This window comes from Phodopus roborovskii, unplaced genomic scaffold (assembly GCF_943737965.1).
Source record: "Phodopus roborovskii unplaced genomic scaffold, PHOROB, whole genome shotgun sequence".
Lineage (NCBI taxonomy): Eukaryota > Metazoa > Chordata > Mammalia > Rodentia > Cricetidae > Phodopus > Phodopus roborovskii.
Window position 1 is genome coordinate 11053614 of NW_026126413.1, and position 10951 is coordinate 11064564.

The window sequence follows — 10951 nt, forward strand, 5'->3', positions numbered from 1 at the left end:
ACTATAGATGTAAAAATCTTCAGTTAAATTCCAGCAAAACAAATCCAGCAACCTGTACAAAGCATTATATACTGTGACCAAGAGGAATTTATTCCAGGAACGCAAAGACTGTACATTATGAAATTGAAGGACATCAGGTCTACCATGCAATGACTGATCAACTCTATTATCACTAGAATAAAAGAGAAAGGCCACACCATCATATCATTTGAAGGAGAAAAAACATGACAGAACTGAATGCCCTTTGTATTCACTAGGAGTAGAAGGAAACACCCCTAACTCAAGAAAGGCCATCTGTGGAAACCTCAAAGCTAGAGTCATATTTAACAATAAAAACCTAAAGTCGCTTTCCTTCATGTCAGGAACAAAGTAAGATGTCTGTTCTTGCCCTTTCTAGTTAATAAATACTGCCTTGGTGGTTCTGGCTAGAGCAGTTAGGCCTGAAAAGAAAGTCAAAGGCATCTGTATTATAAAGGTAAAAGAAAAACCCTCGAGTTCCAATGACATGCCTTTAAAAATAGAAAATTCTAGGTAATCAACCAAAAAACTCTTCAAATTAGCAAGCAATTTTAACAAAACTGCAGGTCATAAGCTCAATAGAAAAGTCGGTTACATTTCCCTATACTAGAACACTTATATTCTTGGGATAAAGCCCATTCTGTCACAGCCGTTAGTCTTGTCCAGATTAAGATCAGTAACAAAAGGGTCAGTGAGACAACCCAGCCAGTAAAGATGCTTCCTGGCTGGTAAGCTGAGTTCAGTCCCTGAAACCCACATGATGGGTGGAAGGGCACTGACTCCTATAAACTGTTCTCTAGCCTCCTCCACATACATGTAATGACATGATTGTGAGTGAGTGCATGCACACACACACACATACACACACACATACACACACAAATACACACACATACACACACACATACACACACACATACACACACACACACACACACACACACACACACACACACACACACACACACACACACGGAGGCAAGTACTTGTGTGATAGGAGATGTCATTCTGTAAATATGTTTCTCTTACTGTTTAATGAGTAAAGCACTGTTGGCAAATAGGAAGGCAAGATAGGTGGGACTAGGAGACAAGGAGGGTTCTGGGAGATATTGTAGGGAAGAGTCAAGATGTAGGAACTTGAGAAAAGAGGTCCAGACCCTCTCTCTGGTAAGATAAGACCACGTGGAAACATTTAAATTACTAGAAATGGGTTAATATTTAAGACAGAGCTAGCCAATAAGAAATGCTAGTAACAGGCCAACTGTTTTATAACTAATACAGCATCTCTGTGTGTTATTTGGGGCTAACGTGGCTTTGAGACCAGGCTGGTAGAAAACAGCTCATAACACTATGCACACAAAAGATAGATGATAGATAAATAGATGGAAAGGTGTGGAAGAAGGCAAGAACGTTCAGTCTCACTGCCCTTATTCAGCATCTAATTAGAAGTCGTTGATTATGCCCTAAGAAAAAGGAAACAAAGATCATAAAGATTGGCAAAGAAGAAATAAAAACATCTGTGCTTTCAGATCCAGTCAAATGTCTATATGAAAAACCTCAGAGAAACACACATTCAGTCAGATACACATACACACACATTCACACACTCATATACACACAGACCTACACATACACACACACACACACACACACACACACACAGAAACTCCCAGACCTAGTAGGCAATTAGAGCAACATTTCTGTGTACATGCTTAGCCCAGCAAAGAGCAGCTGGTATTTAAAATTAGCATGTTGTCTTTTATGTTATCACAAAATAGAATGCTTATGCATAAATGGACCCAATACCTTTAAGATACAGAGAAAGCTACAAAACTCTGATGAAAGAAACCAAAGAAATAAATGAGACAGTTCCCTGGACATAGGCAAATTCAGCAAATATCCTGCGACAGGGGCTGGAAAGATTGCTCAAGGTTAAGAAGCATGTTCTGCACAGGCAGAGGTTGCAAGTTCAGTTCCCAGCACCCACAGAGGGCAGGTCCCAACTGCCTGTCACTCCAACTCCAGAGGACACAGAGCCCTCTTCTGGACTCCACCAGCACCAACACTCACACATGCACATGCCCACAAACAGAAACACGTGTGTACACATAATTAAAAAGAGATTTTTAAAAATCCCATCTTGTGCATACCGGCAAGCAAGCACATTTCAAACTTCATTTGTCAAAGCAAAGGACCCAGAATAGCCAATACGATTGAAGGGGAAAAAAGTCAAGGGACAGTCAGTACCCAAATTCAAAATTCATGGTTATGGAGCAGAATTAAAAAAAAAAAAAAAACTGGGAATAAACTCAAATAGACAGGATGATCTGAACGTTGGTTCCGAGGCAAAGACAACTCCATGGAACAAACTAACAACAAAAAAAGCTATCTCAGCAAACGGGCCGCTGAAATAAATACAACGTGATTCGAGTATTTCAAAACGTGGACATAGAATTGATCCCTCTCAGAAAAAGTTAACTCAAAGATGAATCATAGACATAACTTCAAACATCAGACATAGAAAACTGCACGGGAGAAATTGTAGGTGGCATGAGCTTGCCTGTCACCGCTTAGAGGGAATATCAAAAACACGGTCCATGAAGGAAGAACTAATGCTTGTGAGTTTGTGAATTATAAATAAATAAATAAATAAATAAATAAATAAATAAATAAATGTATGTCACAGGCTTGGAGAATTGGGTACCAATGAAAAGCTGGTACCCAAGACAAAGAACCCTTAAGAATGTATCTCTGGGGCTGGAGAAAAGGCTCCATGTTTTAGAGCACTGGCTGCTTTCCCAGAGGACCTGGGTTCGATTTCCAGCACCCACATGGTGTCTCCCAACCATCCATAACTCCAGTTCTAAGGGATCTGATGCCCTCTTCTGGCCTCTGCATACACTGCACCCACGTGGTGCACAGACGTACATTAAGGCTAAACCCCCATGCACATAAAATAATAAAATCAAAAATGAATAAAAATGAACTTAACCATAAAAACTCTGTTATTATTGCAGGAATGCAAAGTGATACAGCAACTTCGAACAGCAGTTGGCCATTTCTCATAGAATTAAATACACATTTACTCTCTGGTCCAAATAATCACACTCCCTTAGTACTTCTTCAACTAAGTTTAAAACTTATGCACATAATAAACAAGTGTTTATAACTGCTAAAACTTGTAGTCAACCAGAATTTCCTTCAGTCAGAAAAATAAACTGTGATGCATTCATGCAATGAAATACTACTCAGCTATTTTTTTTTCAAGGGGGCTAGTAAGTCATCAAAAGACACAAAGATACTTAATTAAACGCATCTGTTGACTAAAAGGAAACACCATGCAAAAGGTATATACTGCACAGGAATTCTCAGATGAGGGTTTGTTAACTGGCTCACTTCCTCCAAGTGTTTGAAGACTAAATGACTTTAAGGAACATTTATGGCTTAAAATATGGTTATTGCTTTTGTATTTTCTGGATTTCTGAGTGTTGCTATCATTTTGCTTTGACTATTTTTAGTCTAGCTCTCCAGCTACCACAAGGGAGGGGGTGACTTTGATACATCGTGTATTCAGTGGCAATAGGACAAAGCAATCATGGACTAGAAGTTCTGAAATCACGAGTCATTAACTTTGCATTACTCTTTCTTCTTTATAGGTGATTTATCTTGGAAATCTGATAAAGCCATGGGAAGCCATCAGAGGTACAGTTATCCGAGGTTTAACTCATACTTACATGTTCATCATGGAGCTGACGTCTCTCCCTGTTCCATGCCACCTCCCCTCTGAGATGAGGTGAGTTCTGTTTTATTTTTGTTTTTGAGACAAGGTTTCTCTGTATAACAGCCATAGTTGCCCTGGAACTAGCTTTGTTGACCAGGCTGGCCTTGAACTCACACAGATCCACCTGCATCTGCCTCCCAAGTATTGATGTTAAAGGTGTGCACAATCACTGCCCAGCCCTATTTTTTTTTTTTTTTTTTTTTTTTTTTTTTAGGAAATTTATCTAACAAGTGGCTTTGCTCATGGCAGTGTTGAGAGAACTTGATTTTACACTGGTTTTTTTTTTTTTTGGTATGGGTGGCTTGCCCACATATACATCTGTGTACCATGAGTATGCCTGGTGCTAGAGGGGGCCAGAAGGGGGGTTTGGATTTCATGGAATTAGTGTTACAAATGGTTGTGAACCAATACATGGGTGCTAGGAATCAAACCTGGGTCCTCTGGAAGAACAAAAAGTGCTCTTAACCTCTGAGCCATCTCTCCAGCTCCAAGAACTTGCTATCAAACATCTGCTTATAATTGCATGGTATCACTTCTGACCTGATTCCATGAAGTAAGTCAAATTACACGCCTCCTGCTAACCTCAGCCAAGTGGAGATATGTGATCCTCCCAGAAGGGGAAGGCCAATTCAAATCCAATAAGGGGGAGATCTGGAAGTCACACAAGAGGGTCTACAGATGCATGGAAAATAGTCCAACCTATGAGCAAAGACATTTGTCAGGGTTATCTTTATTTGGCTGACTTTAGAAACCACTGCCAGACATTTTCTCCTTTAAGTTCTAGACCTATTTAAATGCTATTTGACTTGAAAAGGTTAAATAATTTATTAGCACAAGATGGCACTTGCCACCAAGCAAGACAACCGAGCTTAATCCCAAGAATCCACATGGAAGGAGATAGCCAACTCTCTCACAAGTTGTCCTGTGGCCTCCACACACATGCTGTGGCACTTGTGTGTATACAATTGTGTGTATGTGTTCACATGCATGCACTATCTTGCTTTAAATAAATAAATATAAATCCACTAGGGCTGGGCCTACTGCAAATCACTCCCGCACCTAAGGCTCAGGGAACATCAGTGGTTAAAGAACTTGCCACACTGGCAAGAAAGCTGGAGTTCCAATTCCCATAACCGACATGAATGCCAGATGGGTGGGGCTGCCCACCTATAATTCCAGCTCCTAGAGTGTGGAGCAGGGATGGGAGTCCCAGCGTAAGGTAACCAGTGAAAGTAGCCTTAGGGGCCAATTCTGGGTTCAACTGATAGACCGCGCCTCAATGAATGAAGTGGAAGGGCTATGGAGGAAGACTCCCTGTGCCATCTCCAAGCCTCCACATGAATTCTCATACAAATGCAGCCGCACACACATACCCATGCACACACTACATGCACACACACACACACACACACACACACACACACACACACACACACAAAGCATCCCCATCAGCTTCTGAGGTACATTTCCATAAAGTTCTATGTAGTCTAATAAACTGCCAAATTTTCCTCTGCATATAGTTACGTCTTGTGGTGTTTAGTTTTCATTAACCGGTACAGTATAGAATACATCTTTGCACAGCCTGGAATGATTGTGAGGTTAGTCATATGACCTTTCTGTGGTATTTTTGTGAAGATCAACCAGCTAATATGTACATTGGTGAAAGTAATTCCTTATCCAGCTCACTGTTCTCATCTATAATCTTCCAGAGAAACAAGAGTTTCTCTGTAGCCTTGGCTGTCCCAATACTCTCTCCATAGACCAGGCTGGCCTCGAACACAAAGATCCACCTGCTTTTGCCTCCCAAGTGCTGAGAGTAAAGGCATGAGCCACCACCTGACCGATTTGTTCATTTTTACACTTCATCTTAGGGCAGAATTATATACATTCTTCTCTAAGAGTTAGCCACAGAGTTTGTTGTCATTAATGGCGACTGACTTGCCCTGTGGCAATGACCTTGTACTATACCCCTAAGTTAAATAACTAGAACGGCGGGGCTCTGTTCAAGAGCAATGACCTTATCATAACAAAGCATGTGTAAATGCAGTGTCTCTGTGTAAACGTTAATAAGGAAATTAACATTTGCTATTATAATTTCACCACACAATGCCTATCTTGTTCTTTCCCGAATTTTGTCAGGACGAGTTTGATTCTTTCTATATCTACTTCTACCAAAAGATAAAATGGATGATGCAGGGAAGCCATCAAGACTCTCTTAACTGGGCCACGGGAAGAAAAAAAAAAGAAATCTGGCCATTGGTTCCCCTTTGTTTCCTATGAGGAAACTGCTTTTAGCTCATGAACTCTTCATTTTTGTATGACTTTGTCAAGATTATATGTCTTATGGTACAGGTCACAAAAGCTAGAAATGGGGCCGTGAAAAGAGTCTTAAGGAAGGTAGGAAGCAGAGAGGAGGATGCAATATAAGAAAATAGAAGTGGAATTAACTGGAGAAGCCAGACAGGCGGGGAGGGTTAGGGAGGAGAACAAACTATACCAGTATATGTACAAAGATGCCAGGATGAAAGCCGCTACATTGTATGATAATCCAAAATGCTGACTTAGAAAAAACAATGCCTTGTAGTAATGTTTATAGGAAATCACCAAACTCATTAAATTAGCCTAGCTTATATGTCACTGTGATTTATATTTGAAACATCCCCCAGAGGCTCATGTCTTCACACTTGGTCTCCAGCTGCTGGCATCTCTTTGTGAGGGGCCCTCGTTGCTGGAAGCGGCTCACTGGATGAGCCTTGGAGGCAGAGCCTCCAGTTCCAGACTCATGGTCAGTGTCCTGGACAGTCCTGACACGGGGGCTCCCACTGCACACTCTGCTGCCACCAGATCTGCTGTGGATCTAAGCCTTTTCCACGTGGTGAAGTGTGCCCTCTAAAAACATGACCCAACAAACCTCCCTGCTCTCCTTAAATTCCTTCTCTTGGGTCAGTGTCGAGGAAAAGCAACACAGACAAACGCCACCAAATGTCCTACCAGAGCATCAATAACCTAGTGAGAACTTCCCCCTTGATTTCTTCTCCTCTGTATAGACTGCAAACCATGCTGTGTACTTCCAAAGTTCTTGTTAATTCAGTCCATCTTAAATCAGTTATATGCTTATTTTTCCATTCTGTTCGCCTCATTTATTAAGAAAATATTCACAAAGGCCAGGCGTTGGTGGCACATGCCTTTAGTACCAGCACTCAGGAGGCAGAGGCAGGTGTATCTCTGTGAGTTCGAGGTCACCCTAGTCTACAGAGCTAGTTCTAGGACAGGTTCCAAAGCAATACAGAGAAACCCACTCTCAAAAAACCAAAAGAAAAGAAAAGAAAATATTCACAAGAGCCGGGTAAATGGCTCAATGTCAGATGCCTGTGAAACCCTGAATTCAATACACATACAACACACACACACACCTTTTATAATAATATAAAAGAAAACTTGAATTTAACTCTTACCCAAGAGAACCGGATAATGTTAGTAATAGGATAAGCTAAGAAAAGACCAGGCAAAGACTCCAATAGTTCTCTGTGTGTCATCACACCACCCCTCCCAGCAAGCCTGAAGGGGAAGCCGTGTTTGCCCCCTCTCCCAGATGTGGAAGCTGATGTTCACAGCTGGGACTTTCCCAAGGTTAGTTCTTTCCATTGTTCTGCCTGTTTGAACAGCTTAATCTTTTTAAATAGAGCCTTGGTTAGACTTCTTTCCATATTCCTGGTTAAATCTACTATCAATTATTCTTTAAATCTACTTGCTCAGCATAGCAATTAGCAAACAGCTTGTGTCCCTTTTGAAGGGACTGCCATTACTTCTTGAGAACATACGTTCTGAGAAGGGACTGAACTGAACGGGGGGGGGGGGGGGGGGGGGGGAACGACACGACTGTTCCTCATGGTTTTCTAAGTAACACTGCCACCTTGTGGACTAACCGTGAGTTGAGAGACTGTTTCAGTTTCTTATGATCAACAGGCAGTTAGAATTAACTTCCAGAAAGGCTTTCTGTTTGAGTTGGATCTTGTAGAGAGAAGAAAGCTATCATCATGTTACCTTGTAAATTCTAAGTAAAATATTCTTCTGCAAATTAGCCCCAATGACAATTCATTCACTCAGCATGTAGTTACCAAGCAGGAGACGTAGTGTGCAAAACGTAATACAAAAGTAAGGACATTCTCTGTGTTTATAGAACATAGGACGTTATTCCTGCACTGCTTGAAAACCACACTTTAAAGCTGATGATATGAGCTCAATCTACATTTGTCACTAATTGTGTGACTTTGGACATGTCACCTAAACTGTCACCCAGGTGTCATTGTGGGCAGAACTGTATACCAGCATTACCTGTTTCATATAGATACTTAGTGCTCTGTGAAATATTAAGCACTGTGTGTGTGTGTGTGTGTGTGTGTGTGTGTGTGTGTGTGAGAGAGAGAGAGAGAGAGAGAGAGAGAGAGAGAGAGAGAGAGAGAGAGAGAGGTTTTGTGGAAACTGATATTTTCTCAGATGAATGAGCTTTGGTTACCAGGCACAGTCTTTGTGGTGGGAGAAAAGACCCATTGTTCAGGACCCATATTGATAATGTTCACTCCTCAGAAAGCACCAGAGCTTAGGTAAAACATTGCTAGATGCATAGCTGTTTGTACATATTAAAGCCTGAAGGCCAGGTGTATAATGGCCTGTAGATGTAAAACTCTGAGAGCCATCAGAATGCCCATCTACAGGGGACCAACTACACTGATGTGCTACATCTGTACAGTGATGTAGGGAGGCAGCTTAAGAAAAGATGAAGCAAAGCTATTGCACAGAAAAGGCTCGGTCTCTGTGCAACATAGCAGAAAACTGGAACGCACAACTGCAAGCTGTATGCTAACACACACAACTGTATTCAAAAATGTGCCCACTACTGGGCATAAAATATTGTATTTATCAGTGTCCTGACCCCTTGGACGCTAGAATGTCATCAGAACTGTGGGGCTGGACATTTAAAACCACACCTTCCAGAAAACCTTTGCAAATATTGCCCCAGATGATAATTGGGCTGCTAGATGAGATGGGTGTGATGGTTAATCACATATGTGTATGGGAATCACCTAGACGGAGACCTCTGGGCATATCTGTGTTTAAAAAGCGGAGGAGAGAAGCCCACCCTGATCATGGTGGCAGCATCCCATGGGCTGCAGTTCAAGACTACATTACATAAAGGGCAGGGCAGCTGAGAACCAGCATGCATCTCTCAGATTCCTGACTATGGGCCAATGAGAGCAGCCAGCTCACACCCCTGCCACTGCAGCTGAAGACTCCTGTCACCATGCCTTTCTTGGCCTGATGGGCCTACACCATTGACTAAAATAACCCTTCCTTAAGTTGCCTTTGTCAGGTAATTCATCATGAGGAAACTAATACTATATACTAACACATGATCTGGAAGGCAGGGGTGAGGAGGAGCCAGCGTTCTGCTTGTTATTGGCCTCAGATCAGGAGACGGAAATGGAGAGGTGACAGTGGTAGTGACTAGGCCACCCAGGATCTGTTCTCTAGCTTGCAGATGGCACAAGCTGTGGCCTTTTGCTTTCTGGGGCTGCACTCTTGAGTTGTGGCTCCGTTCCAACCCTTTGATGTCACAAAGACCTGGTTCCCTAAATTAAATCTTATCTGTGTTCGCTTCCTAGCCCTGCACAGTTAGATACTTAGGAAACAGGTATTTGCTCTGTTGTGGTTAATATGAACTGCCGACCTGACTTTGAAAAGAAACCCAGATAGCTGGTAAAACATTACCATGGGTGTGTCTGCATGGTGTTCTCTGAAGACATTAGCATTTCAATCAGCTGGCCTAGTTAGGAAAGCCTGCTTCAGCAACGTGGGGGTTTCTAGAAGGCCTAGAAAGAAAAGGTGTAGAAAAGGCAACTTCCCATTCTTCTCCCCAGACACAAGAGCTGCGGGTTCCCCAGACCCCAGATTTGGAGACAAAGACTGGGATCCCCTCTTCCAGATTCAGCCTGGAGCCCACACCCCTCCTGGTTGTCCGTGATGCCAACAGCAGATTATGTTATTTCTGAGCCTTGGCAATCTCATACAATATATGACCCATGGGTTCCATGTCTCCAAGGGAACCTAAGACACATCTCTACCTGAAAGATTTCCCTTTTCCCCATGAGCCCTTGTATGTTATCAGGAAATGTGTGCTATGAATATATTTTATAAAAGGCAGCTCCAAAAGTACTGATCTAAAACCATGGCTGTCATTACATCTTTAAACAATGAAGACTGGGTTATATATCGTATTTCTCAGGCACATGGGGAAAAAAATCCATTTATAGACTCTACATAGAGATTTGAACGTCTCCAGGCATGCAGAAAAATACTTGTTTGTGAATGTCTCCTGAGAGCCTCCAGATAGCTAGATGAAGGGAGGAGGGCCATCGCTGGCCACTGTGAACCTTAGAATCTTACTTATGCCCTGTACCTGAATTGCCTGTTCAAAATTATCCTGTTTAAAAAACAAAACAAAACAAAACAAAAAACTCTTTAGAAAAAGAATAATTGGCTTTAGCCAAGGAGGCACAGGAATCTTGTAGCTGATAAAAGGGAGGTAAGATAAAAATTAAAATGTGTGCTGGTGTAGTTGGTTGTTTTTACTCTTTGGCTCTTTGTTCTTTAGGGGCCCGCCACCCATTTCCCAAATAAACACACATGTGGTCTTTATTATTACTTATAAGTGCCTGGCCTTAGCTTTACTTGTTTCTAGCCAACTTTCCTTAAAGTATCCCATCTACCTTTTTCCTCTGGGCTTTTACTTTTCTCTATTCTATTTACTTTGCTTTACTTCTTACCCCATGACTGTCTGTGTAGCTATCTCTCCTCCCAGAGCTATTCTATTTATTCTCTCTGCCTGTCAGCCCTGCTTATCCTTTCTCCTGCCTTGCTATTGGTCATTCAGCTCTTTCTTAGACCAATCAGGTATTTTGGCAGGCAAAGTAACAGAGCTTCACAGAATTAAACAAATGCAACAAAAGAATACAGCACATCTTTGCATCATTAAACAAATGTTCCACAGCACAAACAAATGTAACATATCTTAAAATGATAATCCACAACTAGCTGGGTCTTAAGCAGCACAAGCAAGCTATGCTGGGATTTTGAAATTTTTGAGACCTGACT